Source organism: Schistocerca cancellata, chromosome 4 (genome assembly GCF_023864275.1).
Source record: "Schistocerca cancellata isolate TAMUIC-IGC-003103 chromosome 4, iqSchCanc2.1, whole genome shotgun sequence".
Classification (NCBI taxonomy): domain Eukaryota; kingdom Metazoa; phylum Arthropoda; class Insecta; order Orthoptera; family Acrididae; genus Schistocerca; species Schistocerca cancellata.
In genome coordinates this window covers 882,531,992-882,555,806 of record NC_064629.1, presented here as the reverse complement: position 1 = coordinate 882,555,806, position 23,815 = coordinate 882,531,992, and the positions used below count along the sequence as shown (strand labels likewise).

The following is a 23,815-nucleotide window of genomic DNA, read 5'->3' as shown; positions in this document are numbered from 1 at the left end:
TTCCATAAGCCCTTAACTATATGTACAACTGTATAAGAAGTTATAGTGGAAAGTATGTACTTGCATATATAATAAATACTGATACCATTTTTATTTGTGTTTGGCTTTTATTTTTTGAGTTGTTGCTCTCAGTATGACCCATACAGTACTAAATAAAAATGTTGGTTTGTTTCTTGTTAAAAATAAAATTATTTTCAAAGCAAAATTTTACATGTGCATTTGGTAGAGAAGTCCCAAATAAATTAGCATAGTGCAATATTTGTGTTATTGATATGTATCAGTGGAGACAGTAAAACATGAAATATTACCAGTCATCTAGTAGCGACTGAGCAGCGCTGCTGCATGGCAGTAGCAGTTAGTGCAGTACCAAGCTGGTGCTGTCCCTGCTAGAGTACTGGTTATTCTTCATTTTCTACTGTCACTTTACATATTGCTTAAAATGAATATCATATTAGACTAATTTGGACTGGATCTCTGAGATGTATACATAAAATTTTACTTTAAAAATAATATTGTTTGTAACTGGAAACAGATGCTTTGGGTTGACACTAGGCATTGCATGAAAGATGTGATTAGTAACCATGTGGGCTTACTCCAATTTCATATTGGAAAACTAGACTTGCGTACGTTTGTCAAACCATCAGACAAAAAATGCACCCGACAAATCTTAGCTTTCTTCTGCAATATTAATATGTCATGCCCACGACCACCTTCCTTCATAAAATAATATCTTTTGATTGTATGCTTTGGAGAAATGGAAAATAGTGTGTTCTGACACACATTTCATGTACATGATTCGTAAGTTGCATTAACAAATAAAGTACTGTAGAAAACTTATCACTACAGTAATATATTTTACATGTTGACACGAAGATGATTTACCCAGTTCTTGCCCATTGATGGTGATGGTGATAGGATATTAGCTATGACTTTACTGCACTGTGTAGTCCTATCTATCTCCTGGATCCTCCTCGAACTTGACCAGTAATTAGTCTTCACTTGCACTTAGTCACCTATGGCCTTGGCATCAATATAAATGCTATGTTATCTGACTGATGAAGTTAGCAGTGATCAGAAAATAGTAAATACTGCTCAGTGTCATCTAATTTCTATAGATGCACTGCTCCCATTAGCCATCCCGCAAGAGTCTTCTAAGAATACATGTATAGTCCTGTTGTTGCCATGATAAATTGTAAATGTTTCAAGTTATTAAAACAAGTTTTTGGCAGGTGGTTGTACACAAAGGAGCAATTACTTTATTGTAAAGATATTGCAATAACCGTTTTCATTTCTGTTGTGGGATAATATATTTTTCTTAAAAGCATTCCTCAGCTCTTTAAAATAAGAATACGGTGGGCCATGCTTGTTAATGCTCACAATGAGATTTGTCACAAAAATACCTAATGATTGTTCTCGGTGTTGTGGAGCACTGTGGTGTTAGGTGTTTCATCTCCATTGTCATGTAAACACCACATAAGGAAACTGGCTGTTGTTGTGGTGCCTTCATTTGTAATATTTCTTTGTATTTTATCAAGGGGAGCTAGAATGGGGAAAAAAATCAAATTTTCGGACTTTTATCTCATTATAAAATTTGCACTTTTCTGAATAAAATGATTATATATAAATTACTTATAAACTCACATGGAAAGTATTTTATTTGATTTTTTAAAATATAATCTACATTGGTTGAAAACGTTAAAATTTGTACGTGCATTACTTCAAGGTCTAATAAAATCGGTAATTTTTTATATAGAAGGCTGTGGATTGCTGTGTTAAAGTTTATGTCCAGAGCAGGATGGGCACCAGGTTGAGGAAGTAGAAACAAAGTTTGAGAGACAAGAAACTTTCTGATGGTAGAACCATAAGAGGCAGGCTGACAGAGAAAATGATTGATGAACTACAGCAGTATTATGGGATGACAATTAGAAATAATACTAAGGATTTGTTGAAAATGAAGCAGGCAGAGTGGGCTACCTTCTTCCACAGACTGTCATCTGATGAAAAACCAGTACACCACCTTTGCCCTCCTGGACATGATTAATGGTGCAATTACCGCAATGCCCAGTACTCAAATAGTTCATACATCCATAAACATTCCTTCCCAGCAGCAGTCATGGATATCATGAAACCTATTTACAGAGATCTGGCAAATCCTGAATTACTGAAGTGTTTGCATGATAAGCATCAAAATCCCAATAATCTTACATGGACTCGCTTACCAAAAAAGGTTTTTTTTTGGAATGAAGACACTAAAGTGGGTGGGGTGGGGGGGGGCAGTGATGCTGTTATTACTTTTAATGATGGCACCATTGGTAGGGTGAAAGCGCTGCATCAAAGAACTTGAACGGATGGACAAGGTTCCGATTGATAAAGCAGAGTATGCTGTCCAGAAAGAAGAAAAAACATGGAAAAAGATCAAGAGGATGATATACAGTATGGTGCAGGGTGCTTCTGAGTGACTAAAAATAAAAAAATTAAGCATGTATTAAGTGAGTCACAGTCTTTTGAAACTTTAGAACCCGTTCCTGAAAATTTACATTTTCTGTTGCATTTTTTTCCCTAAATCTCGGAAACCAGGGAGTAATTACATACACATCCGGAGTCAACTGAACTAAAAGAACAACATAATGTTATGTATAATTAAAATTATTGAGGATAGCATACAAAGATAGTACACACAATTTTAACCGTGTAATTAAAAAATGGTATTTCTGAAAGCACTGGCTGAAATGCAATTATTGTAGATCAGTAGACTCAGAACATACAGTTTAATGTCCTGTATAAGTTTAATGTCGATGGCTACAGTAGTTCCAAGACCCCTTTTTAAGATTTCACAGAAAATTAACTAGCTTCCTCTCACTATTCCTTTGGCAAAGAGCTCTGAAACTGACTGAAATGGAGTAGTAGCTAGCATGTTGTTCTTGAATGTGGGAAACAGAGGTCCAAATCCCCATCCAACCAGCCAGATTTAGGTTTTGTGTATCTGCCATAAAACTCTTGAGGCAGATTTCAGGGTGGTTTCTTTGAAGAGGACACAGCCAATTTCCCTCCCCAGTCTGAGCTTGTGCTGTCTCTCCAATGATCTTATCACCAGCAGGATGCTAAAACCTTTTGTTCCTTCCTTTTGGTTTTTCTAAGAACTCTGAAATTCTTCTACCTGAAAGAATTACCACCATCCACTTAAAAAAAACTTCTGCGTTTCATTCTGTTAAGTTTAGTTTTATGCATATGATATGAAAAATAATTGCAACTACTCGCTATGATGTGGAATGTGTTAGTATGTTTACAAATAAGATAAATTTTCTTTGTGAAAGCATGGCTACATGCTAACCATTTACATAACAGGATTTTCCCTTTTGTTAAAAAAAAACTGCAGTCAACTACGAACTTTAATAAGTGTAACTCATCCACATATATACCATCTTTTCAGAAAATCATGTATGGCATAGTTGTCGAGCAGAAAGGTTTTCAATTTATTTTTTATATTTTATCTATACATTTGTACTCTGCGAGATACCATAGGGTACATAGTTTGCTAGAATGGGTCTACCCTTCCTCTGTCATTTGTGGTTGCTTAAAAGAAGTTGCCACAGACTATAGCCATTTAATTGTAACCAGTAACCCCCCAGCCTGATTCTGTAAAGAAAAGAATTACCCTGTCTAAAACATACATCAATTTTTTATATCATATCTCCTGAGTGGTCATACAGTGAAATAATTTCACAGGTAAATTGAATTTTGTGTGTGTGTGTACTGTCTGTAAAATGTGTTCTGAGTAGAGTTAGTAGTGAAAGAGTCTTCCATACTGCTGAAGTTTTATCATATGAAGAAGAAAAATGTAGTAATCAGTAAACTTTTTCCCTTTCATTATTTTGTGTGGGGGTGCCAGCAAGAAAAAGTTTTGAAAATGTTTTAAGTTGTGTGTGTAAAGTTTGTTGGAAGTCACTAAGTTTTCTTGTTCCCAAATAGCAGAGAAATACAGGGTGGTCCATTGATCGTGACCGGGCCAAATATCTCGCGAAATAAGCGTCAAATGAAAAACTACAAAGAACGAAACTTGTCTAGCTTGAAGGGGGAAACCAGATGGCACTATGGTTGGCCCGCTAGATGGCGCTGCCATAGGTCAAACGTATATCAGCTGCGTTTTTTTAAATGGGAATCCCAATTTTTTATTACATATTCATGTAGTATGTAAAGAAATAAGACTGTTATAGTTGGACCACTTTTTTCGCTTTGTGATAGATGCGCTGTATTAGCCACAAACATATGGTTCACAATTTTAGATGAACAGTTGGTAACAGGTAGGTTTTTTTAAATTAAAATACAGAACATAGGTACGTTTGAACATCTTATTTCGGTTGTTCCAATGTGATGTGTGTACCTTTGTGAACTTATCATTTGTGAGAATGCATGCTGTTACAGCGTGATTACCTGTAAATACCACATTAATGCAATAAATGCTCAAAATGATGTCTGTCAACCTCAGTGCATTTGGCAATACGTGTAATGATATTCCTCTCAACAGCGAGTAGTTTGCCTTCAGTAATGTTCACACATACATTGACAATGCACTGACGCATGTTGTCAGGTGTTGTCGGTGGATCATGATAGCAAATATCCTTCAACTTTCCCCACAGAAACAAGTCTGGGGACATCAGATCCGGTGAACGTGCGGGCCATGGTGTGGTGCTTAGACGACCAATCCACCTGTCATGAAATATGCTATTCAATCCCGCTTCAACCGCACGTGAGCTATGTGCCGGACATCCATCACGTTGGAAGTACATTGTCATTCTGTCATGCAGTGAAACATTTTGTAGTAACATCGGTAGAACATTACGTAGGAAATTAGCATACGTTGCACCATTCAGATTGCCATCGATAAAATGGGGGCCAATTATCCTTCCTCCCATAATGCCACACCATACATTAACCCGCCAACGTCGCTGATGTTCCTTTTGTCACAGCCATCATTGATTTTCCATTGCCCGATAGTGCATATTATGCCGGTTTACATTACCGATGTTGGTGAATGTTGCTTTGTCGCTAAATAGAACGCATGCAAAAAATCTGTCATAATTTCTCTTGTGCCCAGTAACAGAACTGTACACGATATTCTAAGTCGTCACCATGCAATTCTTGGTGTATAGAAATATGGTATGGGTGCAATTGATGTTGATGTAGCATTCTCAACAGCGACGCTTTTGAGATTCCAGATTCTCGCACAGTTTGTCTGCTACTGATGTGTGGTTTAGCCACAACAGCAGCTAAAACACCTACTTGGGCATCATCATTTGTTGCAGGTTGTGGTTGACGTTTCACATGTGGCTGAACACTTCCTGTTTTCTTACATAACGTAACTATCCGGCGAACGGTCTGGACACTTGGATGATGTCGTCCAGGATACCAAGCAGCATACATAGCACATGCCCGTTGGCCATTCTGATCACAATAGACATACATCAACACGATATCAACCTTTTGCGCAGTTGGTAAACAGTCCATTTTAGCACGCGTAATTTAGCACTAAGCAAATACCTTCTGCACTGGCGGAATGAAACGTGATACCACGTACTTATACGTTTGTGACTATTACAGTGTCATCTATCACAAAGCGAAAAAAAGTGGTCCAACTAAAACATTCATATTTCTTTACGTACTACACGGACATGTAATAAAAAATGGGGGGTTCCTATTTTAAAAAATGCAGTTGATCTCCGTTTGACCTACGGCAACGCCATCTAGCGGGCCAACCGTAGCGCCATCTGGTTCCTTCCTTCAAGCTAGACGAGTTTTGTTCTTTTTAGTTTTTTCATTTGATGCTTATTTCGTGAGATATTTGGCCCGGTCACTATCAACTAACCACCCTGTATAATCTGGGTAGTTCATGGTGCTTCAAGACATATACACTGTTGATCACTTTAATACATAACTTATTGCATGAAACCTTTAACATAAGATTATAGGGCAGACAAGCCCTCACAGACAGTGAAATCATCCAAGAGAAGAGGGACAAAAAGATGACCTCTCAGATGAAGGAGGTTTCAGTGGTCCTGTGCCACTGGACCCTGCTCGTTCAAACTCTGTACCACAGGTAGCGTGCCTGGTGTCCTCTGTGGCACTGGATCCCCCCACACAACCTGTTTCAAAACCAACGTGTATTGATACCATATCCTCATAACCAGTGGCAGTAGGTGACCCTGGAGCATGATCTATCTCCTTGGTCCCTTCACGCCCCTAGAGGATACTGATAGTGTGATCCAGTAGAGGAACTGTTGTGGCAATTTTTCCACCACATGGCTTAGCTGCAGCCTCTCTTATGCATTTCCCATACTTTCTGCATTGCTCTCCAGGAAATGTGGTTCCCAGCAGTGAAAACCTGTACTTTCTGCAGCTTTCAGCGTTATTTTACAAGCTGACTATGACAGTGTGTCGGACATAGTTTGCGTGCACATTCTGGACTCTGTCTACAGGGAACACATTTCACTCAGTATGACTTTGGAGGCTGTGGTTGTTTGTGGAGGACGTCACTGGATTTTTACTGCCTGTAATGTGTATCTTCCTCTTGATAGTGAAGTGTTTCAGAATGTGTTGTTTGCAATCATTTCTCAACTCCCTCCACCCTTTCTCATTTTAAGTGACTTCAATGACCACAACCCTTTGTGGGCTGGAACTGCAACCAGTGGCCATGGTAAAGTTATTGAAACTCTGCTCGCAGAGTTCAATCTTTATCTCTTGAATATTGATGTCCCCACACATTTTAGTGTGGCATGTGGATCTTATTCATCTATCGATCTTCCCATTTACAGCCCTGGTCTTCTCCCCTCCGTCCATTGGAGAATCCATGATGACATGTGTAACAGTGATTATTTTCTGATTGTTCTGTCCCACCCTCAGCATCACTCACTGGTCATCTACCCAGATGGTTTCTCAACAGTGCTGACTGGGATGCCTTTGCTCTACCATCGCCCTTATCACCCCCCCCCCCCCCCCTCCCATGTGGAGTTATTGATGCTGCTGTCCAGAGCACAACCACTCTATTAGCCAGTGGACTTAGCGATCCCGCATTCCTCGTGATCTCCCCATCAAAACAAAGTACCTTGGTGGACTTCAGAAATTGTCGTGGCCATTGGAAATCACAGATGGGCTCTCCAACACCATAAGAAACATTCTACATCTACATTTATACTCCGCAAGCCACCCAACGGTGTGTGGCGGAGGGCACTTTACGTGCCACTGTCATTACCTCCCTTTCCTGTTCCAGTCGCGTATGGTTCGCGGGAAGAACGACTGTCTGAAAGCCTCTGTGCGCGCTCTAATCTCTCTAATTTTACATTCGTGATCTCCTCGGGAGGTATAAGTAGGGGGAAGCAATATATTCGGTACCTCATCCAGAAACGCATCCTCTCGAAACCTGGCGAGCAAGCTACACCGCGATGCGGAGCGCCTCTCTTGCAGAGTCTGCCACTTGAGTTTGTTAAACATCTCCGTAACGCTATCACGGTTACCAAATAACCCTGTGACGAAACGCGCCGCTCTTCTTTGGATCTTCTCTATCTCCTCCGTCAACCCGATCTGGTGCGGATCTCACACTGATGAGCAATACTCAAGTATAGGTCGAACGAGTGTTTTGTAAGCCACCTCCTTTGTTGATGGACTACATTTTCTAAGGACTCTCCCAATGAATCTCAACCTGGTACCCGCCTTACCAACAATTAATTTTATATGATCATTCCACTTCAAATCGTTCCGCACGCATACTCCCAGATATTTTACAGAAGTAACTGCTACCAGTGTTTGTTCCGCTATCATATAATCATACAATAAAGGATCCTTCTTTCTATGTATTCTCAATACATTACATTTGTCTATGTTAAGGGTCAGTTGCCACTCCCTGCACCAAGTGCCTATCCGCTGCAGATCTTCCTGCATTTCGCTACAATTTTCTAATGCTGCAACTTCTCTGTATACTACAGCATCATCCGCGAAAAGCCGCATGGAACTTCCGACACTATCTACTAGGTCATTTATATATATTGTGAAAAGCAATGGTCCCATAACACTCCCCTGTGGCACGCCAAAGGTTACTTTAAAGTCTGTAGACGTCTCTCCGTTGATAACAACATGCTGTGTTCTGTTTGCTAAAAACTCTTCAATCCAGCCACACAGCTGGTCTGATATTCCGTAGGCTCTTACTTTGTTTATCAGGCGACAGTGCGGAACTGTATCGAACGCCTTCCGGAAGTCAAGAAAAATAGCATCTACCTGGGAGCCTGTATCTAATATTTTCTGGGTCTCATGAACAAATAGAGCGAGTTGGGTCTCACACGATCGCTGTTTCCGGAATCCATGTTGATTCCTACATAGTAGATTCTGAGTTTCCAAAAACGACATGATACTCGAGCAAAAAACATGTTCTAAAATTCTACAACAGATCGACGTCAGAGATATAGGTCTATAGTTTTGCGCATCTGCCTGACGACCCTTCTTGAAGACTGGGACTACCTGTGCTCTTTTCCAATCATTTGGAACCTTCCGTTCCTCTAGAGACTTGCGGTACACAGCTGTTAGAAGGGGGGCAAGTTCTTTCGCGTACTCTGTGTAGAATCGAATTGGTATCCCATCAGGTCCAGTGGACTTTCCTCTGTTGAGTGATTCCAGTTGCTTTTCTATTCCTTGGACACTTATTTCGATGTCAGCCATTTTTTCGTTTGTGCGAGGATTTAGAGAAGGAACTGCAGTGCGGTCTTCCTCTGTGAAACAGCTTTGGAAAAAGCTGTTTAGTATTTCAGCTTTACGCTTGTCATCCTCTGTTTCAATGCCATCATCATCCCGGAGTGTCTGGACATGCTGTTTCGAGCCACTTACTGATTTAACGTAAGACCAAAACTTCCTAGGATTTTCTGTCAAGTCGGTACCTAGTATTTTACTTTCGAATTCACTAAACGCTTCACGCATAGCCCTCCTTACGCTAACTTTGACATCGTTTAGCTTCTGTTTGTCTGAGAGGTTTTGGCTGCGTTTAAATTTGGAGTGAAGCTCTCTTTGCTTTCGCAGTAATTTCCTAACTTTGTTGTTGTACCACGGTGGGTTTTTCCCGTCCCTCACAGTTTTACTCGGCACGTACCTGTCTAAAACGCATTTTACGATTGCCTTGAACTTTTTCCATAAACACTCAACATTGTCAGTGTCGGAACAGAAATTTTCGTTTTGATCTGTTAGGTAGCCTGAAATCTGCCTTCTATTACTCTTGCTAAACAGATAAACCTTCCTCCCTTTTTTTATATTCCTATTAACTTCCATATTCAGGGATGCTGCAACAGCCTTATGATCACTGATTCCCTGTTCTGCGCTTACAGAGTCGAAAAGTTCGGGTCTGTTTGTTATCAGTAGGTCCAAGATGTTATCTCCACGAGTCGGTTCTCTGTTTAATTGCTCGAGGTAATTTTCGGATAGTGCACTCAGTATAATGTCACTCGATGCTCTGTCCCTACCACCCGTCCTAAACATCTGAGTGTCCCAGTCTATATCTGGTAAATTGAAATCTCCACCTAAGACTATAACATGCTGAGAAAATTTATGTGAAATGTATTCCAAATTTTCTCTCAGCTGTTCTGCCACTAATGCTGCTGAGTCGGGGGGTCGGTAAAAGGAGCCAATTATTAACCTAGCTCGGTTGTTGAGTGTAACCTCCACCCACTGATGGAGCACTCATTTCCATTAAACAGCTCCGTGCCCATGGCCACCACCTAATAAAATGACATTAACAAGAATGCTGGAAACAATATGTTACTACCATTGGACCGCGTACTCCTCCTCCACAGCTTTGGGCAAAGGTTTGATGCTTCTGTAGACACCCGTCCCTCACAGGTGTACTTCTTGTTTCCTTGAACAGTGGTGTGTACACTGATCCATGGTGACATATTTACAATTTGCTTTTGTTAAATTAGAACATAAATGACATTATGAAAAAGATTTATTGAGGTTATGAATAACATTAGGAAATCAATTTTATAAGGTTATGGAGTTTGTATAGTTTTAATAAAATATAATCCAGTTTCTAAGAGAATTTTCCGCATTGTTTCGATTACTTGCCTATTTTTATAGTCTAGGCCCGTATTAATTTACTTTGAAATGTATAAAAATTTGCTTTTGTATCGTAATTTAATACACATAAATTGAAAAAAATTATTAAACCATTTATTAGAAATTTAAAGTACAAAAGGATGATGATGGTATCTTTGTTTTACCATATCACTGCATAAGTGGAATGCTGCATGTGTTGGTGACTACCAAATTGAAATTGTGAGCTGCACAATGAGAATATACGGCTGAAGGGTAGTCTTGTATGAATGCATGAGCCTCACAGGCTTTTCCCAACGTGGGCACACCACCATCATAACCCTGTCCTTGTAAAAATGATGCATCAAGCACGAATTTTACTAAGTTTTCAATTATAGATCCAGTTAATCCTTCGCCAGTCACATTAAACACTGGAACAAATTGTAGGAAATCTTCATGAATCTTGAGATCCAGGGAAAAATATTGGGCACAAAGAGAGAGTTGTTCTGTTCCATCAAAGTCTGCAGTTTCATTCACAAGACCCACGATACCTTTCCAGGTGTTGATTATTGATGCAACTGATGATCTGATTTTGGATTGGGGCACCAATGTTCTTGTTCCATTTACCAGTTCCTTCCAAACTTGTTTCTAGGGTTTTATCACCTTTTGCATGATATTTGTTCTTGTTCCATTTACCAGTTCCTTCCGAACTTGCTTGTAGGTTTTTATCACCTTTTGCATGATATTTTAGAATGACGCAAAAACTACCCATGCTCTAGTCATCTTGTTTATCAGTTTATCAACTTAATAGATCCGAAGTTCCCGTATCCCCTTAATGGAATCTCTTGACATCCACAAAGTGTCACCGCCTTGATGACAGGGACTGTGTGTTTTCCACTTTTTTCCACCTGCTCCGCCAAGCCTTGGTCCAGACAGTGTTTTTTATCTTTTGTCTTGTTCATCATCATGTAAACGAAATTGTCACCATCAATTCCAGCATGCTTCCATTTTAAAAATTTGGAGGTTACCTGGCTGAAAATGTCTTACAGTTCGTGGCGCCCTCCATTGGTAATGCTGGAATTCAATGTGTTGTTGGCCCACCCTTAGCCTTAATGACAGCTTCCACTCTCACTGGCATATGTTCATTCAGGTGCTGGAATGTTTCTTGGGGAATGACATCCCATTCTTCATGGAGTGCTGCACTGAGGAGAGGTACAGATGTCAGTCGGTGAGGCCTGGCACAAAGTCGGCATTTCAAAACATCCCAGAGGTGTACTATAGGATTCAGGTCAGGACTCTGTGCAGGCCAGTCCATTACAGGGATGTTATTGTCGTGTAACAACAACGCCACAGGCCATGCATTATGAACAGGTACTTGATTGTGTTGGAAGATGAATTGCTCTTCAACAGGGGGAAGCAAGAAAGTGCTTAAAACATCAATGTAGGCCTGTGGTGTGATAGTTCCACACAAAACAACAAGGGGTACAAGCCCCCTCCATGAAAAGCATGGCCACACCATAACACCACCCCCTCCGAATTTTACTGTTAGCACTACACATGCTGGCAGATGGCATTCATCGGGCATTTGCCATACCCACACCCTTCCATTGGATCGCCACATGTGTACTGTGATTCATCACTTCACACAACACTTTTCTACTGTTCAATCATCCAATGTTCACACTCCTTACACCAACCGAGACGTTGTTTGGCATGTACCGGCATGATGTGTGGCTTATGAGCAGCCGCTCAACCATGAAATCCTAGTGTTTTCACCTCCCGCCTAACTGTCATAGTACTTATAGTGAATCCTGATGCAGTTTGGAATTCCTGTGTGATGGTCTGGATAGATATTTGCCTATTAAACATTATGATCTTCTTCAAATGTCAGCAGTCTCTGTCAGTCAACAGACGAGTTCGGCTTGTACGCTTTTGTGCTGTACGTGTCCCTTCACATTTCCACTTCATTATTACATCAGAAACAGTGGACCTAGGGACGTTTAGGAGTGTGGAAATCTCACATACAGATGTATGACACAAGTGACACGCAATCCCCTGACCACGTACAAAGTCCGTGAGTTCCACGGATTGCTCCATCCTACTCTCTCACAATGTCTAATGACTATTGAGGTTGCTGATATGGAGTACCTGGCAGTAGGTGTTAGGACAATGCACCTAATATGAAAAACATATGTTTTTGCGGGTGTCCGGATACTTTTGATCACATAGTGTATTTTCATTACTTATCAAATGGTAGAAATCCACACCTAAAAGACTGACAGAAATAATATTTCTTATTGTGATTGCTCTCATTGTTTTTAACTACTTCCTCTACTGTCCGCATAGCATTAATTAATGAAAACACTCTCTTCTAGTGCTTAAAAAAAATTGGGATTGCTGGAGAGAGTACAAACATACGTCTGACATTCCTGAGACACACGTTCCCTGTGAAAATAAGTACAAAATTCGTACCTTTTCCATGCACATTAATATCAGACTTAACTTCTCATGACACTTCCTGAGAAACTCATTCTGTTAACATCTCATGATCTCATGATTGGGGTTCACGCTCATATAATACTTTTTAAAGGACATCATAGTCACCATTGACTGTAGAAATTATTTATTTTCACTATTGTAATATCAGCCCTCAGGCCATTATCAGGTGTATGTTGGGAAAAAACAAGAAAAAAAACTGTGCTTTAGCACATGTCAAACTGAAAATTACACATCATCATCATAGCTGACCTTTTTATCAATGTCAACATTTTAACATAAATTTGAATAAACCTTTTTTTTTTCCACAAGCTTTTGTTTGAATTTATGTTAAAGATGATAATGTTGTTGAAAGGCTCGGATACGACACGTGTACATATCGGAGGAGTTCTGAAGTCTTACAGTATACCACTTGACAATAGCCTCAAGGCCTAAATTGCAGTAGTGAAAACAGATAATTTCTACAATGAGCTGTCACATTTTTCTGAATTGTACTTTGTCCAACAGCACATTAATTTCACTTAAGAAAACCATGTGTTCAGAGAAACCACAGCTCTGAATTTATGTTTTGTGAAATGAAAACTGGAAACGGCTGTACATAAGATCTTTTATTTGGTTCCAAATAAATGATCACACATACAGCTGTTTGCAGTTGTGTTAGTGATTTTCATTCCACAAGATGTTCATTTATGACTTCAGATATGTTTGCATTCACTTTTACCATAAGGAGGGTACTGCTGGAGAAGATAGCTGCCTGGCTTCAAAGGAACTGAAGGATAACGAGGGGATAGAATCTTAGAAAAAATGTTCAGGATGAGTAAAAATATCAGTGACTCATTTAGCAATTTGCACGAGAGCTAATCACCTGGTTATGCCTGTGGCTTACAAGTTCCTTGTAATTTGACTGAATCCACAAAATAAATTTTGTTTCTTAGCACATGCAGCATAAACATGGAAATGTTGTTAGATTTTCCCAGTTATCAGCTACATATAAATAGGTGTGATTTATGACACGTTCTGCACCATTGGAGATCTTTTCTCTTTGGATCTGTGAAACAAAACATGTTTGTGATGTAATCTCGCTAAACAGTCTGCAGTTGTCTGGACAGTGTTCTGCATAATATAACCATTCATTACATGCTATTTTTGCCTTTCCTTTTCTTCCATCCATATTTGATAATGTATTTGTGTTGTCAATTAAAACTACTGCTTTTTTGTACAAGTTTTGCAAGACATTTAAGATAGAAAATGATATACAATTATCCAGATGGGAAAAACCTAAAAAATAAAGGAAACAGTTCGAAACTGATGTGACTAGAATAATCATCCCTTGATGAAATCCATTTTGCTGCTTTAAAATCCTTGATTAGTTGATCCATGGAAAATAGCCTAGGTACATTAATGATAACTGTTGTTATATACATTTGAGAGCCTGAGATATTCTTTGCCGACCTAAATCTCTGGTTGTGAATCAAATTGTATCATGGAAATGTAGCTTGTTAAATTTCTGGTTGTTTTCATGAAGTATGTAAATTTTTTCAACAATAAATCATAATCTTACCCTCCAGGAAAGCTATTCTGCTCAGATTCTACGTGGAACCTAGAGCTGATTAAAAACTGAAGTAGAAAGCTCAGAAATATTTAACAAGACATGGAACACTTATCAAAAGTCAGGTTAGATATCATTTGAGGAGGGTTTGTTGCAGTCGACAAAAATATTTCTATCGACGTCAAAATTGAGTATTGTTGCGAAGTTATCTGGACATGAGTAGTCAACCTAGATGAACTCAAATTAGTCGTCAAATGTTTTTATGAGCCCGACAATTCCTCTGTAACAGCTGTAGGATCATCCAGGAAAGTATTCGCTCAGTAGCGTGGAAGTAACATGATCATGCAATATTAATTGGAGTCAACTGTAATCTACTAACCATAGACTGGAAGTCTATGGATTCATTGCAGGTGGTATGGACTGACAGCCTTGCAAAGAAGTTCTGAAAGCTTTCTTCACAAAATGCCTTGATCAACTGGTGCAACAAACCACATGCAATGGAAATGTTTTAGACCTCGTAACTACTAACAGGCTTAACATTGTCACTAATGTTGTGTAGAGGTGGTGAGGTTAGTAGTTGCTATGCTATGATAACCATGATGGATACTAAAATTAATGAATCAATTCAGAAAGCTAGGAGGGATTTCATGCTGGAAATAAGCAGTTGTTAGCAACCTGTTTTTACAGTTATAGGTATCATTTAGTTCCAGTACAATGGACGTAGAGGAATTGTGAGCAAAGTTGAAACTAATTTTAAATAACACTCTGGAGGAGTAGGTACTTAGTAAGTGGATTAAGTGTGGAAAAGATTCATGGGTAGTTTAAAATAAAATTTAGAAATTCTGATAAAATGAAGGTTGTTGTAGAACTGCTCCTACCCACAAATCAGTACAGATGTAGAAAAAAAAGCATCATTTATGTGAAACTCAGGTTGCACTTTTCTTACATGATATCCTTCAAACCGTAGATGAAGTGCAACAGCAGATTCCATGTTCTTGGCTTTCCAGAAAGCATTCGACACATTGCCATCCTGAAGACTGTAAACTAACATCTGAGCATACTGAATACGTTCTCAGATAAGTCTGTTGAAAACTTTTTAAATAGCAGAACCCAGTATGTTGTCCTGGATGGTGAGTGCTCATTGGAGACAAAGGTATTGTCAGGAGTGCCCCAGAAAAGTGTGATAGAACTGCACTTGTTATCCAGATACATAAACAATCTGTCAAATACGGTGAGCACCAATCTGCAATTGCTGATAACACTGTAGTGACATCATTGAGTGACTGTAGGATGGCCTGAGAAAACTGTCTATTTGTTATGATGAATGGCTGCTTGCTCTAAATGTGAAAAAAATCTGAATCACGTAAATGAGTAGAAAAATCAATCATGTGGGAATACAGTATTAGTGGTGTGCTGCCTGACAGTCACTTCAGTTAAATATCTAGGAAAGCAAATTTGACACACTCTGAGCCAAGACAGTGTCCCAGGAGGCTTCCCATCAACTTCAGATCATCTGAATGTGGTGTACAAGACATCTGTGCGAATTTACTATTCTGCTCCGCAAATCACTGTTGCACGGTCAAGGTCTTTCGATATGGACAGTTATCCTGCTGGAAGGTGTCATCACCATTGGTGAAGACTTCGATCATGAAGGGATCTAGGTGGTCTGCAATATTATTTGTGTAGTGCACAGCTATCATGGTACCTTCAGCTATTATCACAGGGTCCATGAAAACCCAGGTGAATGTCATTCATAACATAATATTGCCGCCACCAGCCTGCATCCATGGTATGGTGCACATTTCGAGCATTTGTTCCCCTGGATGACAGTGTATCCTGACCTGGTGTGATACCAAACATGTTTCACCCAACCACGTGACACGCACCCATTGATCCACTGTCCAGTCTTGAGGACTGTCCTAATTCACAATGTTGGTTCAATATGGGACACACAGGGATCGTTGGATGTGGAACCACATGTGCAAAAAATTTGTGCTCTGAAACACTTGTGCCCACACCAGCACTGCCGTATCCTGTTGTCAGATTTGCCACAGAGCATAGCTTATCCTGTGTTACAGATTGGGCAAACCTCCGACATCCATTTTCGCATACTTGGGGTTTCATTGTCCTTCAACCAGTTTCTATAAATGCTCACAACTGTAGCATGGGAACTGCCGACCAGCTTCATTCTCTCTGAGATGCTCATTCCCGGACATCGTGCCATAACAATATGCCCTTTGTCAAGGTCACTTGTGTCAGTGTTTCCCCCTTTGTGACCCTTATCGACAGTAGAATAATTCCCCAGTCATCTATGCTCAACATAAATACATTCCTTAGTCCATCACAAGCCCACACTGCCATCAGGTGGCTTTCAATGCCATGGCAGTGTATATACACTGAAAAGCCAAAATATTGGATGAATCATGTTTCTTGTTACATTAGGTCAATGGTTGTGTTCTGATACACCATTGTCAAGGGTAATGGCTGCCCAAATCACACACTTAATAATAGATGTCTGCTGCCACATACCTCCGGAAAAACTACCAAGGACTTGTTGAATCCATGCCATGTGGAATCGGCTGTAGTGTGTTTCCAACATGGTACTAAGCAGTGGTAATAGTGTTTTGGTTCATCATTGTATATGTCATCAACACATCATTGGTTGAGTATTTAATATTACTGTTGTCATCTTTTGCATTATTGTTTATGAAAAATACGGTATAAGAACAATAACAACATTTAATTCTCAGCCTGTAGACATGATGACATTATGTATGTCAGATATAATTTTAAACTTATGACACAACTTTTTCAGTGCTCTCCGAAGCTGTGATAGTAGATTTTATGAATAAATAGATTTTGCAATCAAATGAGCAATGATTTTTTTAAAAATTACTGTTCTCTTTGCACTTACATTCCCCCTTTACTAACACAGGAAATATTACAGTATCACTTATCAAAATCACTGCTTCATGTTCTGGAACCAAATTTTCAATTACCATATGAAAAACTGGTTATCTTGACCACAATCTTTAGCCCTTTATAAGTGGTATCTTTAAGTCCCGTTACAAATGTTGAGGGCTTGTGGTGGGGACTGAGTAGGTATCATTCGGTGTCCAGAAATATGCAGTTTTCATGGTACGGAAAGAAATGTATAAAGTAATTTATGTATTCCACTTTCCCCACATTTTTTTTACAAGGGCAATAGTAAATTACTGTGATTTTGGTGATTATATGTAACCAACATAGTTAATGTGTTTATTAATCCCAGTGCTAAGGGTAAAACAAAATATATTATATATACTCTTGTTGTCTCCCTACACTACAATAACAACAGAAATTACCAGTTCATAATGTTACTATTAGATAAAGGAGACTCCTTAGAAATACATATTGAGACCCAAAGCAAAATAGTTGTGTCCACCATCTTGTTGAACTAAGATTTTCAACTAGATGTTTTTGGACATTGTCGCGAAGTGCAATAGCCACATTGAGGCGGCGGCTTGTATTATTATTAAGATGTGACCAGTCATTGTAAGACTGGTGAATGTACTATCAGACATTGTTCAGGCACAAAACATTGTTTCCATTAGAAAAAAGTCACATAATTCAGAAAGATCAGCAAATTGATTGACACTTGATGTATGACAGTGGATACTCGATGTAGACAGATGTAATGTAATGTCATATATAAATGGCAGACACAGACACAGGACCAGATACTTATTATTAGATCATCACTGAATGATCAATGGAGTTACATTTCTAGGCGTATCCATCCAGACTAATTTAAGGTGGAAGAACCACGTCAATCTACTGCAGGGAATGGTAGATACCAAACAGAGATTTATTAGAAATGTAATTTACTTGTGAAGAAGATTGCAGAAGACTCTTTTTCAGACCAATTTGAGAGTATTGTCCACCAATCTAGGATGTTGTACCATTTACTCAGCTTGAGAGCATCACAGGAATGCTCAACACACTCCAGGGGAAGATGCTACAGGAGAGAAGTTGAAACTTCCTGTCAGATTAAAACTGTGTGCTGGACCAGAACTTGAACTCGGAACTTTTTGCCTTTTGAGAGAAAGTTGGTAGAGCATTTGCACATGAAAGGCAAAGGTCCCAAGTTCGAATCTGGCACACAGCTTTAATCTGCCACAAAGTTTCATATCAGTGCACACTCTGCTACAGCGTAATAATTCATTCTGGAAACAATCCTCCAGGCGATGGCAAAGACATAGCTCCACAATATACTTTCTTCCAGGAATGCTAGTCTCGCAAGTTTTGCAGGAGGACTTCTGTGAAGTTTGGAAGGTAGGAGATGGGATAGTGGTGGACATAAAGCTGAGAGGATGGGTTGTGAGTTGTGCTTGGGTAGCTAAGTCAGTAGAGCACTTGGCTGTGAAAGGCAAATGTCCCTAGTTTGAGTCTTGGTCCAGCACACAGCTTTAACCTGCCAGGAAGTTTAATACCAGCATACACTCTGCTGCAAAGTGATAATTCATTCTGGTGGAGAGAAGTTGTGTGTTGTGTATATCATGGAAAAACTAATTTAAAATTCAGAGTGTTTACATTTCAAAATGTGCCAAGTAATAAATCGCTCCTTTCCACATTTATTTTGTGTAATAATCGTAATTGTAAAAATTAGGTACATCCAGGCATATGTACTGCCATTCTTCCTGCCCATTGTTTGTGAGTGGAATAGGAAGTGTGTAAAATGATTGGTTCACCATGTCACTTGTACCACATTTTACAATGGCTTATACGATGTAGAATAGGATGTTCAATCAAGAAGAAGACTACTGTCGGCAGTTGGTTAATTAAGATGACAAGATTGGTAAGACAGTGGACTTAACACTGCAAGAATGCGGCCCAAAACTCAGCCCAGACATTCTCCCTAAATACTTTGGATAATAGTAGCATACTAGTATGACCTTGTCCCATTCCTTTTCTTTTCCATGGAAGGTTGAGCTAGTGCTTTGTGTTGTTTGATAATACCACTTACTTGTGAAATTTATGATTTTAAAATTTAGGCATGTTACCTAATCTATTAATCTAATATATGTTTTAGTATGTTACAGTTGTTCTAAGTAAGCTGTAATAATCTTCACTATTATCCTTATAATGTCTTTAAAAGATATTATATTACCACCTCTCTTTTTCAGATGGACCTGTAGTGATTTCTGCAGTCGGTATAATCATTCTTAACGAGAACAGCAATTCACCAGTATTCAAGATCTGACAGGTACTTGTGAAGAAAGAATATTTAAAAACCAAGTTATGTCTGAGTTTGTATAAGATCAATCATCATATGTGACAATTCCTCACAGGTGTAACAAAATAGTGGGTTGATGTGATGAAGTGTCAAAGGGGCAGAGGAAACTTTAATAAATGTGTACTGTGTGGCTTACCTTTATATATTTTTTTAATTGTTCAGAGTTTTTGTTTCATGGGACTTCTCTAACAATGTCAGATGATTATCCAACATGTCATTACATTATGGTACCTGTATTATTATAATTACATTAAGTAATGCTAATAATAATGTTAATAATAATGTGCTGCATAGAATTACTAAACACATGGTTCTTGAAGAGGGCAGCAGCCTTTCCAGTATTTGCAAGGGCAACCATCTGGATGATTGACTAATCTGGCATTGTAATGTTAACCAACATAACCTTGCTGTGCCAGTACTGCAAACAGCTGAAAGCGAGGGGAAACTACAGCTGTGATTTTTCCCAAGGGCACACAGCACATTTGTATGGTTAAATAATGATGAAATCCTCTTGAGTGAAATATTCTGGAGATAAAATAGTCCCTCGGTCAGTTCTCTGGGCGTGGAATACTCGGGAAGATATCATCATTAGGGAAAACAAAACTGGCATCGTGTGGGCCAGAGTGTGGAATGCTAAATCCCTTAATCGGTTAAGGAAGTTAGAGAATTTTGAAAGGGAAAGAGGTATGCTGAAGTTAGATATAATGGAAATTAGTGAACTGTAGCAGCAGTAAGAACAGAATTTCTGGTCAGGTGACTAAAACATTATAAGCACAAATTCAAATAAGGGCAAGTCAGGAGTAGGTCTAATAATGAATAAGAATGTGGGTAAGCTACTATAATCATCATAGTTAATTGCACTATTATAGCTGAGGTATAGATGTGAAGCCAACACCCATGACAGTAGTAGAAGTTCATATACCAACTAGCTTTGTGGATGATGAAGAGATTGAAAGAATGTAAGATGAGAGAAAAGAAATTAAGGAATGAAAAGGAAGCCGTCTTGTAGAACTTTGCACAGAGCAAAATTCACTCACCGTTACACTTAGTTCATGAATCATAAATGAAGGTTGTATACATTTACGGGACCTAGGGACACTGGGAGGTTTCAAATTGAGTATATAATGGCAAGGCAGAGATTTCAAAAGCAGATATTATACTGTAAGACATTTCCAGGGGTAGATGTGGACTCTGGCCATAATTTATTGGTTATGAACTGTAACTTAGAACTTAAGGCATTGCAAAAAGATAGGAAATTAAGGAGATGGGACCTGGATAAATTGAGAAGACCAAACATTATTGAGGGATTCAAAGGGAGCATTAGGCAATGTTTGAAACGGGGGAAGGGAATACAGTAGAAGGTGAATGACTAGCTTTGAGAGATGAAATAGTGATGGCAGCAGACAATCAAATAGGTAAAAAGATAAGGTGTAGCATAAACCCTTGGATAACAAAGAATATATTGAATTTAACTGACAAAAGGAGAAAGAAGCAGTTAACAAAGCAGATGAAGGGAATACAGATGCCTAAAAAATGAGACTTGTGAAAAGTGCCAAATAATGAAGCAGGAATGGCTAAAGGACAAATGCAAGGCTGTAAAAGTGTGCATAACCACGGGAAAGGTACAAGGTGTCCATAATCAAAGTTTCATTTTCAAACTTCTGTAGAAAGAGAACCACTGCTCAGAATAATGTCAAATTTGAGCAGCATATTATTGACACAAGATGTGTTCAGTATGCTGTCCACAGTTTTCTGCCACTAATTGAAATTGAGAAACAACAGATCTGTGTGTCTCGGAGGTCACATTCAGATTGTGTAGAGCAGTGCGTGCCTTCAATTTAGCTACATTCATAATTGGAGCACTGAACAAAACATCTTTCAGATAACCGCACAGCCAGAAGTCATAGAGATCAGGTGATCTGGACGGCCAGGCTCGAGAAAAATGACGTCTGATAATACTAGCATTTCCAAAATACCTCTGCAGCAGCCATTTCACTGACTGTGCAATGTGTGCATAAAAATGACCCTATCCATGCTGTTGAAGGACTGGAATGACAGTGGTGCACAAAAAACTCTCACCGTGTTTACCAGTGACAGTGTAGATGACAGGACCTGCAGGATGCGTCTCCTCGAAAAACATGGCCCTAGAATAACCAGTGCCATCAACCTGCACCACATAGTCACCTTTGCAGAATGAAGTGGTACTGGTTGAGATGCGACAGATTTTGTGTTGCCCATTTTCTGCAATTCTGCATATTCACATATCCTTGGAAATGGGAATTGGCTTTGTCTGTCCACAGAATGTTCCGTGGCCATTCGTTCTCCACTTTCATGTTAGCATGACATTACATAGGGAACGTTTGTCTTGCTGACAGGTCAGCAGGAAGCAACAATTGAACGTGGGTGATTTTGGTATGGTTAGCAATGCAGGACGTTTCACGTTATTTTTTGTACCATGCAGTGTACCTGTGCAGTTCATCTTAGCACACCAATGCTTGGCCCCTCCTGCAATGTTGTGGCCACATCTCCAACCGATGTCAGATCAACTGCTTTCCTCCCTCTGCCACATTGCAATAATTTTCTCCAGACCCTTAGCAGACATCAGAACAATGCCTTTTCTCATATCCTTGAGTGTCCAGAACTGCTGCAGGGCTACTGGCATACAGTCCCCATTCTTGTAAAAGAGCTTTTCCAGCAGTGTGTGGTCCTGCAAGGAGACAGTCATATTGGGCATCTCGGATGCAAACTAAGGAACAGCCATGTGCTAAGCGTCCATTAGTGGGCATCTTCTGACGTTTATGATCCCATCCATTGATCAAATTTTTGTTAATTTTTGTTTGTTTTATAAAGTTTCCTCCTGCGCCAATAAAGTGCTGTTCAGATTTGACGTCATTCTGAGCAGTGGTTCTCTTTCTACTGCATTTTGAAACTGCAATTTTAACTATGGATACCCTGTAGATAGGCAGATTAAAGAAACCTTTGGGAAAAAAAGAGAAGCAACTGTACAAGAATCAAGAGCTCAGATGGCAAGCTAGTACTAAGCAAAGAAGAGAAAGGTGAAAGGAATATCAGAGGGCCCTACAAGGGAAATCAACCTGAAGACAAGACCTTTGAAAGGAAAGAGTAAGTGGATGAAGGTGAGACAGGAGATATGATGGTATGGGAAAATTTGACAGAGCACTGAAGTATCCAAGTGAAACAAGGCCCCTAGAGTAGACAGCATTCCCTTAGAATTATTGCAATTCTTGGGAGATCCAGCCATGTCAAAAGTATTCCTCTTGGTGTACAAGATACATGAGAGAGGCAAAATACCACCAGACTTCAAGAAGAATGTAGTAATTCCAGTTCCAAATTATGCAGATGCTTATTAAACTGTCAGTTTACAGAAGAATGGAAAAACTGATAGAAGCTGACCTCAGGAAAGAAAAGTTTGGATTCTGGAGAAACATAAGAACATGTGAGGCAATACTGGACCAATTACTTATCTTAGAAGATACGTTAAAGAAAGGCAAACCTATGTTTACCGTGTTTGTGGACTAAGAGAAGTCTTTTGACAGTGTTGACTGGAATACACTCTTTGCAATTCTGAAGTTGTCAGAGATAAAACACGGGGAGCAAAGACTATTTATGGCTTGTACAGGAAACGGGCACAGTTAGGAGTCAAAGGATACGAAAGTGAAGGAATAGTTCAAAAGGGAGAGAGAGACAGGGTTACAGCCTATCCCTGATGTTATTCAGTTTGTACACTGAGGAAGCAGTAAAGGAACCCAAAGCAAATTTTTGAGGAGGAATTTAAGGTCCAGGAGTGGAAATAAAAACTTTGAGATTTGCTGATGACATTGTAATTCTGTTATTCAGCAACGGACTTGGAAGAACACTTGTATGGAATGGGTAATATTTTGAAAAGAGATTATAAGATGATCATCAACGGAAGAAAAGCAAGGGTAATGGAATATAGTTTATCAAATCAGATATGCTGAAGTAATTAATTAGAAAATGAGAGACTAAGCATACTAGTTGAGTTTTGCTATTTGGACAGTAATATAACTGATGATGACTGAAATAGGGAGGATATAAAATTTAGACTGGCTGTAGCAAGAAAATCATTTCTGAAAAAGAGGGTTTTAACACCAAATATAAATTGAAGTGTTAGGAAGTCATTGAAGGTATTTTGCGGAGTGTAGCTTTGTATGGAAGTGAAACGTGGATGATAAGCGTTCAGATGAGAAGAGAATAGAAGCTTTTGAAATGTGGTGCTATAGGATAACATTAAAGATTTGCTCGGTTGATTGCATAATTAATGAGAGGGTTCTGAATAAAATTGGGGAGAAAAGAAATTTATGCAACATGTTGCCTAAAAAGAGGGCACAGTTGAAAAGATGCATTCTGAGGCATCAAAGAATTGTCAGTTAGATATTGGAAAGAAATGTCAG

The 23,815-nt window shown here is 39.2% G+C and overlaps 1 protein-coding gene across 1 annotated transcript in view; it reads left to right on the top strand.

The window, feature by feature from the left end:
- Positions 1-23,815, top strand: part of LOC126185044 (zinc transporter ZIP3-like) — a 40,138-nt gene that overhangs the window by 2,407 nt on the left and 13,916 nt on the right. Inside the window, exon 2 of the mRNA XM_049927798.1 lies at positions 19,273-19,352. The gene's annotated coding sequence lies outside the window, so the exon portion shown is untranslated. The remainder of the gene's footprint in view (positions 1-19,272; positions 19,353-23,815) is intronic.